An 18,061-nucleotide genomic window follows, 5' to 3' on the forward strand; every position below is an offset into this window, starting at 1 on the left:
GCACAGAAAGATGGACGGGTAAAAAAAAACCAAAAACTGGGATGAGACATACAGGCAGAGCAATAAAACAGAGGAAAGGATGTGGAGAGAAATGTACTGTTAGGAGAGAGAGAGAGAGAGAGAGAGAGAGAGAGAGAACACGAGAACGAGAATAAGGGAGGAAAAGATGGAGAGGCCCAAGATACTGTTCTTGACTGACTCAAACACCAATGGGCGAATACCATGTATACAGTACCAGAGGCAGGGAGTAAGTCAGTCGACACTCAATCCAGTCAATCAAGTCGTGATGGTATCGGTAAGTACTCAAATACTTACTTCTACTTGTATAAGTTTGTAAAAATGGTACTAGGACCTAGTCAGTATTTGTACTGTACATATTTATATGTTGAGTCATGTCTTTTCATCAACACTGAACCTAAAGGAAAATGTCCCAACAAGTGTCCACACAACAATCGTATGTCCCCTCAGGTACAGTCATACTAAACATTACACACACACATACAGAGTGTTCAAATGTCACCTGCAAAGCAAAAAAAAAAAAAAATTTAGATTAAATGAGAACAATTTACTGTTCCTTATACACTATCTCCACCATGTTCCTGCTTTGTTTTTAGCTCTGTGTAAATTGTATTTCCATTCCTTTTCTCCTGCTGTGGTCACCACTGCTGGTAGCACACATCCCTGATAAATGTCCCCACATATTCATCCCTTCACATTATCAGCATGCAACAGGAAAAAAACAAAAAACGAGTGGTGCAGGACTGGGAGGAAAGAGGACAGAGGAGGGGAAATGAAGGATATACATATTAGTTGACCAGAAAGGTGCGTACAGCAGGGGACGAAGACGGGAGACAAGAAAAATAAGGGAATAAGGATGGTAAACAGCAGGAAGGCAAATGGCCATGCGAGCAACTGAAGGCAATGTGATGAAATAAATACATAAAGCAAAAGAGAGATGGTTGATACAGTGAAGGGGAATGTGATGACGGAAAAGATGGAGGAAGTAGGAGAAGGACATGGGCAGCGGGATGGAGGGGCAGATGGATTGGTCCTACTTGAGGAGACCTGAGGACTGGATGAATGTGTGTGATGCATGATGGGAGCCAGTCCAATAAGACACCCAATCACAGGCACGGGTCTAAATGGGCTAACCAATCATGGTCTGCCATCATTCCTCCCCATTTCATATAAGCCCCAGAACAACACGTCCATCTTTCACAGCAGGGAAAACCACAGGCAGTGTGTTTGTTGACATTTGTGTATCAATGCATGTGTGTGTGAGTGTGTGTGTGTGAGTGTGTGTGCCTATGGCTGTTTTCTAGCACCTATGTCTATCTTACATATCCATATATGTGATACTGCAGGTCTGGCAGTGAATCCCATCTACGGCTCTATTATTGCTGGAGAGGGAAGTGAGAGAAGCGCTGAACAGGCAAAACATAGCAGCAGATTGTTAAACTTAAGCTGACATTGTGCAGCATAAAGCTACTGCAAACTAAGTCAAGTGCCCTGAGGCGCACTTAAGAGGGAGTTCTTTGATGCACACACACTGAAGACTGCCCATCATAATCTGCACATCGTTGGGTTTAACAAAAAGCTTCAGACGGTGCTTCTGTGCAGAGACACAGTTTCATTACAGGGTGGGTTGACACAGGCGGGCACATCTTCAAGATTTTAAGAGTCGTCATCTATCAAGATGTCAACATCCAAAACAACACTTAGATATATATTTTGTCTTTCTTGAAATGTTCATTAATTCTAAGAACATCATTGATCACCAACTGGCGGCCAGCAGGTTGAAAATGGTGGAACCATACCATCCGGTCCACGATTGGATTCCAAAACAATCATCGAATAACAATGTTATTCGAGATAAATATTATTTAACTAAATACTTTATTTTATTTGGGTGTTCGGCCCCAAGGTGTCTGGTCAGAAAAATCCTGGGCCTGGGTAAATATCGTTGGTGACCACTGATGTACATACTGCTGTTTTTACCAAACGATCCCTGAAACATCTGCTTTAACTCATGATTTATATTTGTAGGAAAGAAATTGAGCGCACAACGCACACTGTACTCTGTAGACTGTGTATGATGAATGGATAAAGCCATCCAGTCCTTACATATAAACGAAGCACATAGGACAGAGTGTAAACAGCAACAATACTGGATAGAATAATGGTGATTCTGATTGTTGCTGTTGGAGCTTTTTGGTTTAGATACTACAGATACTACACATCACAAAGTATATCCTTCGCATTTAACACATTCGTCGGCAGCACCATGGAGAACATATTCAGTACATGCTCAACACACCACGGCCAGGGCAGCATTCCAACCTGCAATCCTCCAGAAACATCTTACTGTGAGTTACAAAACTATTACATATATAATAAGTGTGCAAATAAATCCAATGTGCACTAACAGTCATATCATGAATTCAGTAAGAGATGCATTAATGTTTTAAATTTTTAATTTAAAAAAAAAGTCTCACAAAAGACACACTGGTGTTCCTTAATCACTGTAAACTTTCATTGAAACGCGGTGTCATTACAAATGTGGGTGAGTTTGAGTGCAGAATTACCCATAAATATCTTTGACATAATTCAAATATTATTTTAAACATTTAAACAAGCGTTCATGACATGTCATATAAAATGTCATTCTTACTAAGCTTTATTAATGAGGCTTTTTAGTGTCAGACAAATTCAAACTAAATTATCAGGATGTCATGGGTCTAAGGCAGGTTTTAAATAAAAAAAGAGAGCAATAAATAATTACCATCGCCTGATCAATTCTTTTTTACAGAATCAGGGCTGTAGTTTAAAACACGAAAGGGGGGAAAGACAGCGGGAGGGTAGAGGGAGTGAGGGAGAGTGGGGGAGTCAAGGAGGGGGACAAAGCATAAGTGAGAAAAAAGACGTTGTGTGGCACAGTATTCATGGGAGGTGTGAAGGTCAAAGCATCAGGATGTGCTATAATTGTGTGAGACGTTTTAATTAAAGCGTTTTCAGAGGGTTTTCAAGAGGTTGCAGCCCGCGGGCTGCAGACTGATCCCACTGTCACAGAGAGTCACAAAGACTGACATGTGCGTCTGTGTGTTTGTGAGTCTGACACAGGGTATGAGATTTTAGAGTGTAAAAGTTGACCGAAGATTAACATGCTTCTTGAAGTCTTGTTACGCCATCATTGTTACAGTCTACAATTACGACTGGAGACGGGAGGTTCCGACACTGACGTGAGAAAGAGGTTTTACAAACTTGATAAGAAATACAGTCCGTATAAATGAATTTAAATTAAATCCATTGAATAACAGACATGAAACCCTTCAACACAGAGGGTACTTGGCTTAAAACGTCCTCGACCTTTGCTTAGGTCGCAATCTCCCTTAAATTTATCAAGAAAGTCTTGTTCCATCATTCTGTCGTACAGCCAGTTGGAGATGGTAGGGGTTTTCTTTCCAAGACAACCAGCTAACAGCACAAAGTAAAAACTGGTGACAACAGCAGAGCAGCCAACAACACGAGGCACCCATAACAGACAGGCACAGGAATCCTCGAATGATGCTGCTGACACTGACCACAGAATGATTTTTTTTTTCTTTTTTCTTTTTTACATCGAGAAGGGTTTCCTGCATCGCGTCATGGAGTTAGAGAGCGCCACCTTTTCACACTCTTTAATAATCCTTCATCACGACGTCCCACCTGAAAACTAGCTGACCTCCTCCCAACCATAATGAGGAGCCGACAATGGAAAGGACTGAGCAGATGGAGATTAATTACACCGCTGCAGCCTGAACCACTTAGTACCCCGAAGGGTTGCACTTCACCTCCTGGGACGATGCTCCAAGGATTGTTTCATCCAAGGACCTTATCTTCAGTAATAAGCCTCTATCATTATAACATTTAAATGCATTGGCCTAAAAACAGATTCTCAAAAGACTTTTAGTCATCGTGAGTGTGTTCAGGCTATAGCACATTGAGATAAGACTGGGAAAGACCAAGATCTAAATATTCTCCAATATTCATGAAGTTAGTTTTCAGTAGAATCATCATCATCTTTCTCATCCCATTCATTTGTGGTACATCAATTTTGTGGTGAATATTAATATCATTTTTCAGTAAATACGTAATGACCTCAGCTACTGCTACAGCTGAAAGCTAGACAATAATGTTGTACTGTGTTTCCTATTAGTTACTGGGATAAGAAAAACAGGATGGAGACGAGACGACAGTTTCTCTGTTTGGTGTGTGTGTGTGTGTGTGTGTGTGTGTGTGTACATGTGCGTCAGCTCATGTGTATCAACACAGGGAGATAGACGGCTCAAATTCCCAGGCTGTGTTGTGACAAGCTTGTTTGAAATTTGCCAGAATAGATTTTTTTTCCTTCTCTATCTCCTAATTGCTTTTTTTGCCCAGCCTTCCACCTCTGCACTAAGACCCCCTCTTGCTCCCTCCCCCATCGCCCACTCCCCCCTGTTTTTCTTCTGGATTCCAGAAGACGAATTGCCTCTCATTTTAGGTCAGGCAAACATTTTGGTGAGGTTTGTTGTGCTATTTATAAGCCAACATAGAGACGCTGCATAAAGTCATTTCAGGGAGAACTCAGCTTCCATGACTTGTTTTCAGTGAGCTAACACAGTAATTTAGACTGTGACCCAAAATTACAGAATTTCTTCTTGATTATCTAAATGAAAAATGTACCTATATCCATGCAATTAGATTTTAAACTCTTGGAAAACAAAACTTATTATATAGCAGCTATCTCTTTTCTCCGATTTTCTGGAGTCTAAAAACTAAACCCTGTACTTTTGCAATTAAGGCTTTATTTATTGGGCTAAAGTTTGTTTTTACACTGAGAAACTTTGTCCTTGGTAAAGAAAAAAAATTGTTTAGAAATTGATGTCTACAACACACACCGGGAGGTACGTTTACCACTGGGACAAATTCCCATTAGTTTTTTTATACTCTTAATTATTTAGGAAATGAGAAATATAATTGCTGCAGCTTTCAAACAGAAATTGTTGTCCATTTCTGCTCCTTCACATTCTGCTGCTGCAGAGACTGTAGAGAAGACGGGTGTGGACTGCAGGCCGGTCCATCCAGTCTCTGCATTGCAGACAGTCTTTTTAGGCTCGGCTTTGCCCATTGTTTTATCTTCTACTGCTATATGTAATATGACCATGTATATCAGGGCTATTTCACAAACCTCTCATTACCTAACCCTCTGAAAACTGAAAAACCTTCCTGGAAAACTGCTTAAAGGGAAGGGAATTGCTAATGGGTTCTTGTGAAGTTCCCACTGGTCCAATTCCCTGTTTGCTTGACAATTCCACTGACTGCAAAGGAGGTCTCTGCTTGACGACAGTACACTATAGAGTTTATGCAAACCACCCGGGGGTGTACCGTATTTTATGTCCTCACCCAATGAGAACAGATAAGAAAACTGATAAGGAACTGAACCGATAGTCCAGTCAACTATTTATGTGATTGGTTTAGTCATAGTTTCCTACCTCTGTCTCCAACTTTTGGGACTGTGTTAAGACATTATTTCCATGTTGTAATATGTTTGCTGATAAGAACAATGAGAATAAATATTTTTTGTTCTTTTTGCCCATTCTCCACATAGAAAATAGCAGACTGCAGGTTTTAGTTTTTGCTGTAGTGCATTTTCAGTAAATTTTCAAAACTTGGCATCAGGCTGACAACAAACAACACAGGTCTGAGGTACAGACATGACAGGTATTCTCTGCACTCTCAGCACTACAGCATTGCCTTTGACATTGATTGGCTGAGCAGTAGTCAAGAACACTGACATGTTGAAGAGCAGGTGTGTAAACATTAAAAGAGAAACCCAGCTTTATTTCATTAATACCAATCCTGCACTCCACCGTGTAAAGGCTACGGCAGGGCTGCACTTATGCTGCACAGTTGACTCCTGTTTTGTGTCTGTCATTTAGATCAATGAAGGCCAGGACTGAGGTAAGCTGCAAATGGATCCCTTATCACCAAGCCCTAACATTACAGCCATCACTCACTGGTCCTGACATTTGTGCCTTCCTGTGTATGTGTGTGTATGTGTGTGTGTGTTGGAAGCACTGGACTCAATGTGCATGCAGCGTGTGTTGTTGTGTGTGTATGATCATATCCATGGCGACACTTTGTTCTTGCCGTGTGTCCTCACAATATGCTCCGGTATTGATTCCTGATGGCCAAGGGCTGGCTGCCTATTGATCCCAGTGCGTCCATAAACATGTTGAGATGACTTATGGTTTGTTTGTCTGCATGCGTTGTGTGTGTGAAACTGTACGGCTGTACCTGGATGATGGGATGATTGATAGGGAGGGTAAACAGGCTCTATGAAATACCAGTGTAATTTAGGCGCATAAAATCATGAAATAGTACAAGTCATGTACAAACAACCTTAACAGCTCACCAGGGAAATAAAAGCTTTGACCATTTAGCCAAAACAGAGTATCTCATTTAGGGCATCAGTCAAAAAGTCAGGGAGAGAAAACCATTTCTATTCCAGATAGTGCTGGTCTCAGCACTTCACTGGACAGATTATTTTCACCACGTCTGAAGGCCACAGGGATTCAACGGGGAGTTGTTTAGATGTTCAGTCTTTTTTTTTTGCCAGACTATCACGTTAAGTGTATTTCTGACTGATCCTGATAACTTTACAGAGATGTTTAGAGGTTTGTTTGTTTTTTTCAATAAAGATAGGAGTTGGTTTGAATTATCAGTATTTTTTCCAGAGGATGACTCAATGTTCTCTTTCTTATCTCCTTTAGACTAAGATACAGTACCACGGTCCGGAAAAGGAAGGGAAGAGAAAGACAGTAGATAATGCTGCCTCGTGTTTCCAATCCAGAGAGGAACGTTCTAACGTGACAACAAATCCTATTTTTACTTGATTAACTCCTCTCTTGGCCATTGTCCAGTCTCAACAATTATTGTCTTTATCATCCTGTCATATATTTTACATTTCAACCTTTCAGCATCAGATTAATGTCTATTTATTTCTTGCAATTCTTTTTCTGCTTATGTGTAACAACTAAACAATACATCTAGTATAATTCAAACTACAAAATGTAAATATGGAGGAGAAATAGATTTTTTTATATTTCTATATATTTTTTTATATTTCTTTTTTAATTTTCTTACTATTTTTTCTACATTTAAAACATCTTGCTTTTTATTGTACAGCTTATTCTACCAACACCCTCCTGTTGCGTAAATATGTCTATTTCCACAGTGTCTGGAAATTTATCTGATCAAATATAATATAATCTCTAATTAAATTCAAATTATTGTTGGTTCTGTTGTGGTCCCATTCTTGTTTTTTTTTTTTTCCCATAAGAAAAATGCCAAGCCCTTACATACATAAACCCCTCTTTTACAAAAAAACTAAGTTAAAATCATAACTCATAAATGAAAATTAAGTTAAATTTGTAATGAATTTGGCCATTGCTTTAAAACAAAGATTAAGTTTGAATGAGAAACGGGCCCTTGAACGATCTTAGATGATTGACTGTCTTCACAGGTATAGAAAGTTAGTATGATGTGTTGTGACCTGTCAGGATGACACAGGGGTCAGGGGGGCAACTGGTGACAAAAGACAGTAGCTGGTTCATCAGAAATGGAGAATCCTGAGAAACACCAACGGGAAACTAACAACAATCAAATCTCAGGAATATTGCACCAAGGAAAACTATGTAGCAGAAGTGATACAGTATAATCCCTGTAGTACCTAATAAAAATGCAAGGCATGAATACAGGTCGGAATGATTTGAAGCTGGGATTAGATGTAAGAGTGCCGAGGGAAACTCTGGTGGGAAAAAAAATGATATATTACAGGAACCTGGGAGAAAGATGGAACACAGAAGATCGGGGGGGGGGGGGGGGGCAGGAGGGGACAGAGAGGGAAGAGATCGGTGCAAGTCGGAACACAGAGTCACTAACACCAAGATCATTACTTCAACTGGATTGTTCATTTTATTCTACTTTAAATGACATCTGTTATTATAATGTGATATTTACTAAAACTTTTCCTTACAGTGTGTTTAAATAACGCAGATAACACTATGTGTCAGGGCAACTTTATCTCACAAATAACACTAATAACCCATCAATTTGGACAGCCCCACTTTACCATACTTCTGGACACTATTTCTACATTTATTCAGCATGTTGTTTTTTCTGTCATTTTTTTTATATGCAACTTAAAAATCTACTCTGCCCTTCGTCATTCAATATCATTTTAATTCTGGGCCAATCACTTCAGCAATCAACCCTGCAACCTTAATCACCTCACTACTAAACCATAATTGTTACAACTCATTGCTTGCTCAATATTTCACTGTCCACTGCAGACTGTTGTGGATGAAGTCCCTCTGACAACACTGAGATTTTCTACCCCAGTAACTTCTGCCCACTGGCTTAACGGCATTTTCTTTTCTTTTTTTTTTTTTTTTTTTTGATATCTCAGGTGTAAATGTTGCAGCAGAGAGAGTCAAATGACTGTGGTAATCTGCTCAGCTTAATGTTCCCCACCTTCAATATTAAGAACTCAGCTGATCTTAACAACATAATTAAAGAACCCAGAGCTTCCTACATCTCCTATCTCATTTCCTCCAGATAACTCAACCCAAAGGTTCTTTTTAACAGCAGTAATAACACTGTCACACCTGTAGCTCCTGAATTGCCTATTCAGCCTGAAAGGATTGTAGTAATTTTCTCTCATTCACTGCTAAGAAGAAAAGATTGAAGATTTAAAGGGTAATATTATTTTAACTGCCACCTCTGTCCCCACTTATCCAGCCTAGTTATCAACTCTGAGTACGTTTTCTTCTGTCCTCTTTCTGTTCCTATTGATCTGGTGAACAATATAAAACCATCCTGAGGACCACAAGTTTGTTGAAAACTTATCGGGGGACATATTATGCAAATCGACTTTGTCAGGGTTTTGGTACACATATTTGCGTCTCTGGAGTCTCGGCCTACTTCTGAAGTGGTATTTTCAAAAGCGTTGTTTCATAATCTCCCCAAATTTTTTAGAATGTGTATCACAAGGAGCTTGGATTTTACCCACTTGTGATGTCACAAGGCAGGTAAAAATAATCCTGCCGTCTACACTGGGTGGTTCCAGCCACACTACCGCTCACTTCCACCAGTGTGAGAATCTGACATTGGCTTTAATCAAACTCGATCGCCGGACGTGTTGTGCAAACACAACAGCTTAGCACAGCTCCTCTTATTGGACAAATAAACAAGATTATGTAAACAGTTGAAGGGGGTGGGTGGTCATCAGTAACAGCAGGTTGTCAGCCTCACACTAACATTTACGGTCATCAGTAACAGCAGGTTGTCAGCCTGTGAGGACGTACAACTTTTGTTGTACGTCCACTAACATTTACATTGAAGTAACAAACGTAGATACTCACCAGAGCCAAATATCCAGGTTCATTCATGGCTCTCAATCTTCTTCTGGAACTTCTTTTTGTCGTGGCTCTGACTTTGGCCCAAACATTTACAGGTGGACGACGGGTTGTTGTCTGATGGCCGTTTCTCTCTCACTCCTCAACTGTTGCCATGGTGATGTAACGTAGTCTGCAGGGCCTTCCTCCACTGGAGAGTTTGGTGCAGCATTACTGTTTAAAGGTAAAGGCACAGAGAGTGTCTGTTCAGAACATGGTTGTTAAACAGGTGTAGAAAGAAGCAAACTTTGCTTAAATAAGTCGGTTTTTCTTTGTTTTTTTTTTTTTTGTTTTTTTTGCTCTTTGGACTCTACTTAAATAGAAATTATATGGTCCAACAATTGCGTGCGTTGCTGCATTTTTAGAAAAATACATATAGTTAAATACTGCAAACAACACAATGTTTAAGACAACTTCTGTCTGTGCTGACTTTAACAGGCTCTGTATTCTTATCTCAGTAGACATCTGTACCATCCTGTCACAGTTTATAAATATGGCCGTGTGTGGTAAGGGTGTCATCCAACTTTTCCTTTTTCACTTGTGTTTAGATGCCACGGACACATCTGTGTCTGGCACCTTACTCCGTGCACCTGCTATTATCTCACCTCCCAAGCAATTTTCACCACTAGACCGTCTTTTTTCTTTATCCCCAAAAACAGTAAACTTTTTCATGTTGTTGACTACCTGAATACACAAAAAAATGACACATCTAACTGCTAAGTTAATGTACAATGAACACATGGATGAATTACAGACATTAACATTTCCACACATGGATGAATTACAGACATTAACAGACATTAACCTGCTGTAACGCCTGACGTCAGCCACATGTTAAACGTCTTACAGACATTTATATTTGTAATTAAATACATCTCAAAACTTGGATCTGTGATGTCTCAACCTCAGCTCCAGATGATCCCTCATGCTCTTATTTACACTCAGCTGGACCACTGTAATTCCCTTTTCACCTCCCTCAGTAATACATCATTGAACCACCTACAATTGGAAAAGAATGCTGCTGCAAGGCTGTTAACTGGTTTTAGCCACAGCTCCCACATCACATCTATCTTGGACTCATTACATCGGCTGCCTGTCAGATTTAGAATTAAATTTAAAATTCTTATCCTTACTGTTGATATAAAGCCATGAAGCATCAGGCATTGGATTTTTTTTATTTTTTAATAAATTGACTCGATTGTACACAACTGATAGCTAATTCAGATAAATGTATCGCGGAGTACAAATGGAGTTTTATGGTCACAGTTTGAAAAAAAAAAAATATATATATTAAAACATTTTTTTCTGTACGGATGCCAATCTCTACATTTATAGTATAGGCTTTTGTATTTCATATCAGATTTCTGGTCAGAATCTTATTTTTAATTATCGTCAATTATCATAATTTTCAAGTTATGTTTTGTAGCCATTATTATTATTTTCTTTCCAAATTATTATAATTATACTATTACTGCTACTACCACTACTACTACAAGTAGTAGTACTGATACTAGTACCGGTTGTTGTTAAAATGTACTTTTTCTGAACGAAGTTTGAATTTAAAATGACATCAGCAGTTAAAAATCCATGAAAATCCATGCAGTGCTTAATCAAAACAATTTTCTGCAAGACGCCACTGAGTGGTTTAAGGTGTGTGGTGTTCGGATTAGAATAAGATTAGAGACTAAGGTAAGGATTAAGATTAGGTATTTACTTTCAAAAGGTTATGAGTGAGAGAATATTTTTTGTCTATGAGAAGTGCTTACAACACAGAAAAAAACTGTCTGTCTGTTGGTGTGTTAGTTTGTGCATGTGTGTGTGTGTGTGTGAGCGAGAGAGAGAGAGAGAGATAGGAAATTATACTGATTGCCTCAGTGAAACTAGCATACATCATGTCCTCCTCTGTAATCATCCGCAGCAGTTTATGTTCACTATAAATCTCCTTCCCACAACTGTGCCAGGCATCTTACAAATCAGGCCCTTTCACCTGTTTAACTTCAAAGGTCGACTTATACGTCCAGGTTCAAACGGCCATATTTTATACTCAAATATTAATCTTTTTATTTGGCTGGCATGCTTGAAGGAAAATACAAGTCTGTGGCCAGGAGGAGGGGGGGCATTTCAGCTGAGAGGCAGAGGAAAATCAATGGATAAAGTGGGAGAATGATGAATGAATGTTAAAGCATCTGCTCCATAGTCTTATTGATCAGATCTGAGTGATGCTGGACCTATCCAGGTAGAACAGACAACCTGATCCCTCCAGATATTAACACCTGAGTAACTGACAGCATGAACATCTGCTCTGCGAAAGTCAAGACTGAAAAGTTTGAACTTTTCTAAGTCGCAGGAAAAGTATGCACGCTCACACGTGGAAACAAAATCCCAGTTCATGTTTTAATTAGCAACATGATTTAAAAAATGATGCTTCCAGCTCCAGATTACACTGAATGGAGAATTGCGTCAGGTAAGGTAACGCAAGAACAAGAATATCTGCTTTCAAAGTTGTACTTCTACACACATTTGTTTCTGATTCATCTTGGACTCAGGGGGTTTTCTTCACACAGTAAATAGTACAATAATTATGTTCAGTGTGTTTTACTGAGTTTGTGTAGGCTGTGGGACCAGATCTAGTCCTACGTAGGGCACAAGTGGACAGGAAGCATATGTTGTAATTATAGGATCTGATGTTTAAACACCCACACAAGTCTTTATAGGCAGCATTCACATGAACACACACATGAATCTCTCAGTGAAGTGAAAGACTGACAAACATATTCTTTCTGTATAGATGGCATTTGTGCTACGGAAACAATAGAGGGTGGTTCTGAGAGAGCAGATTAGCGTCTGTGGCCAGGAATGTGTGTGTGTGCGTGTGTGTGTGTGTGTGTAGTCTGGAGCCCATCCATCTCTCTTTTGCTCGTTGTCTGTTTCAGCCAAATTCAGATAGCAGAGCTGGCTGACTTTGCAAGTAAATCCTAGCTTGAAGCTTGAATTACTTTCCTTTAAATTTGAATATTTAATCAAACTGTGAAACTTCATCCAGTACAAACCGAAGGTACAGAATTATCATAGCAGCGTCAGCAGGAGCAACTCCCACATTTCTACATTTTCCCAGACTCAACTTCTAAGGAAAGAGACAAGAATTGATGTTATTCTAGAACAAAAACAAAAACAGAATGTATCACCCACACTGCAGTTTAAGGCAGTAACCTTGCAGCATTGTCCAGAAGAAGAGTACTGGATAGTAAACGAGTGCAGCTTGAGGTACATAAGTGAAGAGGTGGATGAGCTACTTAAACATAATGAGCTGCAGTGAAATACAACCCACTACCACAGCTAAGCCTCACTTTTTTTTTTTAAAGCTTACATAACTCCGTCTCATCTTTTATTGCGTGGACTTGTGATCTCTGCACCTTTTTTGTTTTGTTTTTTTGCAGAGTCGGATAAGAAAATAAGCTGATGAATGTCCAAAAAAGTATGTCTTGTATGTACAGGGGGCCCTCGATTTACAACCTCCTCGACTTATGGTTTTTGTGGTTACGTCGACGAGGCTACGACTGTGCTACAGTGGCTTTCTTTCGTTTGTGTTGTTTTTTTGTGTTGGACCACTGAGGACCCCCCAATGTTGGGATATACCGTACGTAACGCAGTAGATCGGAAGTCATTGTCACGTACTTTTCCAGTCCGTGCAGATAGATGACGTGTAGCAAATTCATGTAGCCCTGACAGACAGTCATTTATAAAAATAGAAACCACTTAGTGTATCAGCATGGCTACTGAACACCAGAGTCAGATTTCAATTTAGTCCAAATCACCTCCGGGTATTTGTTTATCTCTTCATTTTCTAAAAGCCCGTTCCGCATCTCTATCAATTATTTCCTATTACTGATATAAAGGATCGTTGATGAGTTCTTGTTGGAAAATAATGCCGAGCGGTCGTTACATAGGAGGGACGAGTAGATTAAAATGAATAAATAATTAACACTAATCCCATGTTTCTCTCTCTCTCTGCATTCCATGTGATGTTTAATCCATATTGCTAAAGCTGTACAAACATACCACAGATAATAAGTGGTAAAAATATTTATAATCAGCACATATTTGTAACTAGTTAAGAGGATTACTCTCCTCACTGCCTCACATTTATAAATACCACATTCAGTGACGATAACATAGTTCCTCTCATTTTATCTTGGCTTTCACACAACAGATGTTCATCGCTGACTCTGTGTATTTGTATAGATCCTGCGGGCTGTAACACTTGGTGGCAGTGACCCAGGGTTGTGTCACCACCTTGATTCCAGGACGGCACACACTGCCTGCTGATAGCATTGATAGCTTCTGACAGGAGCGCAGTATAAACGGCCCAGAAGTCAATCGCTGGGTCACTGTCTTCAGGGGGCGTTAGCTCCATCATCACCCACCACTAACCACACACAAACATGCAAACGGAGCCGCACACACAAGTGTGTGTGGCCAGATTCGTTAACATGGACAAGCATGAGCCATGTAACAAGAAATAATATTATCACTAATAACAGCTTTTTGGTGACCTAAGTTGCTCAGTTACCAAGCACTTAGGTGGTGTTTACACAGCAACGATACGACTACGGATTCAGGTGCTATGTTGCAGATTAAATCTTGCATTCATATGAATCCGACTTATGAAAGTATAGGTACAGGGAACTGTATGATCTCTCAATACAGTGCCACATACAGGTCCTCATACGATACAATAACCATGACCTTTTACGGTATATGACGTTTTGCTTTTTTGTTGAACTCATGATAAGAAATTAAGTTAATCCCCATCAGGCGATGGTGTGGTCCAAAGAACCATTCACGCTCACATTCACACATATGGTCAATAGAAAGTAAACAATTATTCCCAAGTACCTAAAAAAAAACACACAAACACACAAATGTTCCAGTGAATTTCAGTGAGGCAGAAGCACTGACCACTACTTCACAGTGTGGCTCTACTAGTCTAAAATTTTGCACACTGTTTCACTGCATCTATTTGGTCCCATTTCACTGTTTAATTACCTAATGGAAAGATTATAGCTGAGAACGGATTCTCTTTCAACTGAAAGGCTCAGACCTGGCAGCTGTGCCAGGCTGTAAATGGTTGTGACAGATGTGGTGGAATTAAAAATAAAAAAAAAAGTCTGCATATAGATGTGCTGTGGAAAACCCAGCACGGATGTGTGGGTAGCAGAACTGTACTTTAAAGTAAATTGGTTGGTCAGGAGCAGTTAAAATAACCTGCAGTACATAAACACAGACCAGAACTGTGGGACCACCGTCCACACAGTCACAGACACACACCAAACACCAAACATTAGTGAAGACACTGTAGTTCCTGACTGAGAAAAGGGAAATTAAATGAGTAGCACCTCTTCCCACTGTCCCCGTTCCTCCTCTGAGTTCATCTTACCCAAACTCACAGAGCTTTAGGTGTTTATTCCCACATGCCACGGTGTCTGTCCCGAGGTCACCTAAATCTGACTATATTCATAGAGCCCTCTGTTTTGCTGTCTAATCAAATTCACATCTCTCTGCTCTCCGTCCAATCAGAACAGCATCTCTGCTCCCTGTGGCGACAGCTTTGACCGTGCGGTCGTTGGTGAAGAGAAGCCCGTGGAAGCCCATATTTCTCTCCTGCTTTTGAAGTCAATAGGCTCGGCTGATGGATCTGACCCAGGGAGGCCGCCTGGTTGTGAAGAGCACACCAAATGGAGTGTGTTTTTGTTTTTCCTGCAGAAGTGGAGCGGACTCACTGTCAGTTTAGGTTTCGGAGAACAGGCTAAAGATGGGATGCTATTTTTACCGGTTCACTGGAATACATGTCACTCATTTTGTCCATCTGTGTTTTTGTGCAGTTCTCACACACACACGCACCATCCACTGTAAGATATATCTATGAAGTCTGGCTGCCCTTTCTCTTGAATCACTACTCAATACCCAGGAGAGCACCTAGCAGACACTTGTTCTCCGTGTGTGAGAGAGGATCACTCTCCAGCACAGTGTGACCATCAAAGACTGGTTCAAGTGTTCAAGCAGATACTGTACCTTTTATGCTGCTGTAAAACTCCTTTGTTTCATCTTCTCACAATATGCCACTCCAAAGTCAGGTGGCATTTAAGGAGCGGCATGTGAGTCTGAACAGGCGGGGGGGGGGGTCCATCAAGGGGAAAGTTGCAGTCTTAATCTGCAGCCCCATTAAGAATCCAATGGTCCCTTAGAGTTTCACTGATTAGAGGAGAGAGGAAAATGACTAGGATGGAGAAAACAGAGAAATATGGGGGGCGGTGGGCAGTAAGAGTTAGTATTTAACGACTCCCTTTTCGCTCCGCTGAGCTTTTTTCAGCCTTTAAGGTCTCCCTGCCTCTCTGTTGCACTATTTTTTTCCTGTTATTTTAACAGTAATAGCAGCAGCGGCCTCACTCTGGCGCTCAGCATGAGGTAATACACATGTAGGCGAGAGGAGGGGGCACAGAGGCTGCAGCTGTGGACATACAACAGCACTGTACATCAGCCTCAGCCCATTTTCCTGTGGTTTTATGGGGTTACAATAAAGTCTGGTTATTGTGGAGGCAGATCGTCCCCCGGCCCTCATCACGCACAGATTTCTCCTTCACTGAGCTGATGAGGGCAAAAGGCAAAAGGAGAGAGACGGATGGAGAGGGGGAAAAAACAGCAGAGGAGGAGGAATTGATGCAAATAGAAGAGTTGGGATGAAGAACTGACGTGTCCAGGGATTTTTTTAGAGAGCGAGATGGAGAGAGACATAAGAGCAGTGGCACCGACTGACATGACAATGATGAATTCGAGTCAGTCTACTGTAAGAACACATGAGGAAAAAGAGTGCAGAATATGTGCAACAATCCTAAGAGTTGGGATTCTGGGCTGTGTTTGACTTTCCCCAAGGCCTGTGTGTTACCTACGACTGTCGTCTGCCCTGGTTTAAAAAAAAAATAAAAACATCAGCAGAATTTTTAGTAAATAGCCTGGTTTGGTTTGGCTTTTAGTCTGTGCCTCGCAGCTCGCTGTGAGCAAACACTGAAGATAATTTAGACGACTGCTTACATGACATGTGAACTAAAGAACAAATGTAGAGCTGTTCATTTAAAATTTATTAGAGAGCAGATGTTTTCCTGCTGCCTGACACACAACTTTTAAACGTTAGAGGATGCGAGTTACGCCGGGATGATCTCAGCATATGTCACAGCTTTCAACAATCACCTGATAATATCTGAGGCAGTGGATATCCAGCTGAGTGAATTACAAGGACGGTGATCTTGTTTGTGTGGGCGAGATCATATCTTTGTAATATCTCGCGAAAAAGAACCAAGATGATATCTGTGAAAAGATGGAGTGAATCTCTAGACGCTCAAAACCTCCTTTTTCAGAGAAGTTGGATGTCACTCTTTTATCAGCCATTATCACAATCAGTTGCCTCTGAAAGCTGGACTTTTTTCCTCAGTTTAATCATTCACATTAACAAAGAAAGAAGACTATCTCACCCACACTGCTCCTTTGAAGTGTGAAACTTATTTCAGATTTATCCAAACTATCTTGGCCACATTGTTCTTACACTTCAGGACTCCAGGCTATGTAAGGCTATTATGTAAAGGTTAACACCTTATGCCATCAGTGAATTATATTACTGGTAGCCTTTAGCAATGGTTAGAGCTAGCACAGTGTGAAATAGGTCAACTTTTTTTAATTTAGTATCATGCGATACGGTAAAAAGCGACAGCCTCTTCTCACCAACATCTAACGTTCTAACGACTCTAAAGACTTCCTGGTCTATGATCCCAAGAGTAATAGGATTTAAAGATAAATCAGTAATCACTGATAATCATCATCTGTCATCTGGAGGAAAAAAATTACTATTGATAGGTGTGGTTTTATAGTGTCACGGTTATTAACACAGCCTTACACACAGAAGGTCCTGGGCTCGTGCTGCAGTGGAACCATAAACTCCCACTCATGTCACTGGATAAAAACATCTGACAAACATTTTTACGGATATGAATCCAATGTTTAACTTGGTTTAACTAATGTGCAAATTTTGGATCAGATCCATAGACTCAAAACTCAACACAGAGGTAAGTCACTGTCCAACCAATCAGACTGAAGCACTGATTTGTTATTGTACCAACTAGGTGAGATATTTTTTTTTATTATTTGCTTTTTCACATTATTTGGCTACACTTTACCGTATGTTGCGAATGACATTCTACTTTATCTTGTTCTATTTAAGATGAGAAAATGTATTATGTATTAAATGCTAAATGCTTTTTCAAAGCTAAATGTATTCTCCAGTGTTTAATAAACACAGTTGATTACATTGACTTGATTAGTGGTTTTTCATGTGTAATTAAAAAAAAAATTCAATAGCTTAACATGTCAACACACTGAATTACTTTGTGTCTAATAGTTTTTTAATTACGTATAATTTTGTCTGTATCATCCACTAAGGAGTTACTGTGGAAGATGTTATCAACAGTGTGCCACTGTGACAGGCAGCAACACACACACACACACACACACACGTTACAAAGCCACTACAGCTT

At 40.1% G+C, this 18,061-nt stretch overlaps 1 long non-coding RNA gene across 5 annotated transcripts in view; it reads right to left on the bottom strand.

Moving 5' to 3' along the window:
* The window catches only part of LOC103385135 (uncharacterized), a 213,158-nt gene that overhangs the window by 167,331 nt on the left and 27,766 nt on the right, over positions 1-18,061 (bottom strand). For all 5 annotated transcript variants that reach the window (XR_003050833.1, XR_003050834.1, XR_003050832.1 and 2 more), the window contains one exon: positions 9,447-9,653. This is a non-coding gene — a long non-coding RNA (uncharacterized LOC103385135). The remainder of the gene's footprint in view (positions 1-9,446; positions 9,654-18,061) is intronic.

This window comes from Cynoglossus semilaevis, chromosome 10, assembly GCF_000523025.1.
Source record: "Cynoglossus semilaevis isolate Cse_v1.0 chromosome 10, Cse_v1.0, whole genome shotgun sequence".
Lineage (NCBI taxonomy): Eukaryota > Metazoa > Chordata > Actinopteri > Pleuronectiformes > Cynoglossidae > Cynoglossus > Cynoglossus semilaevis.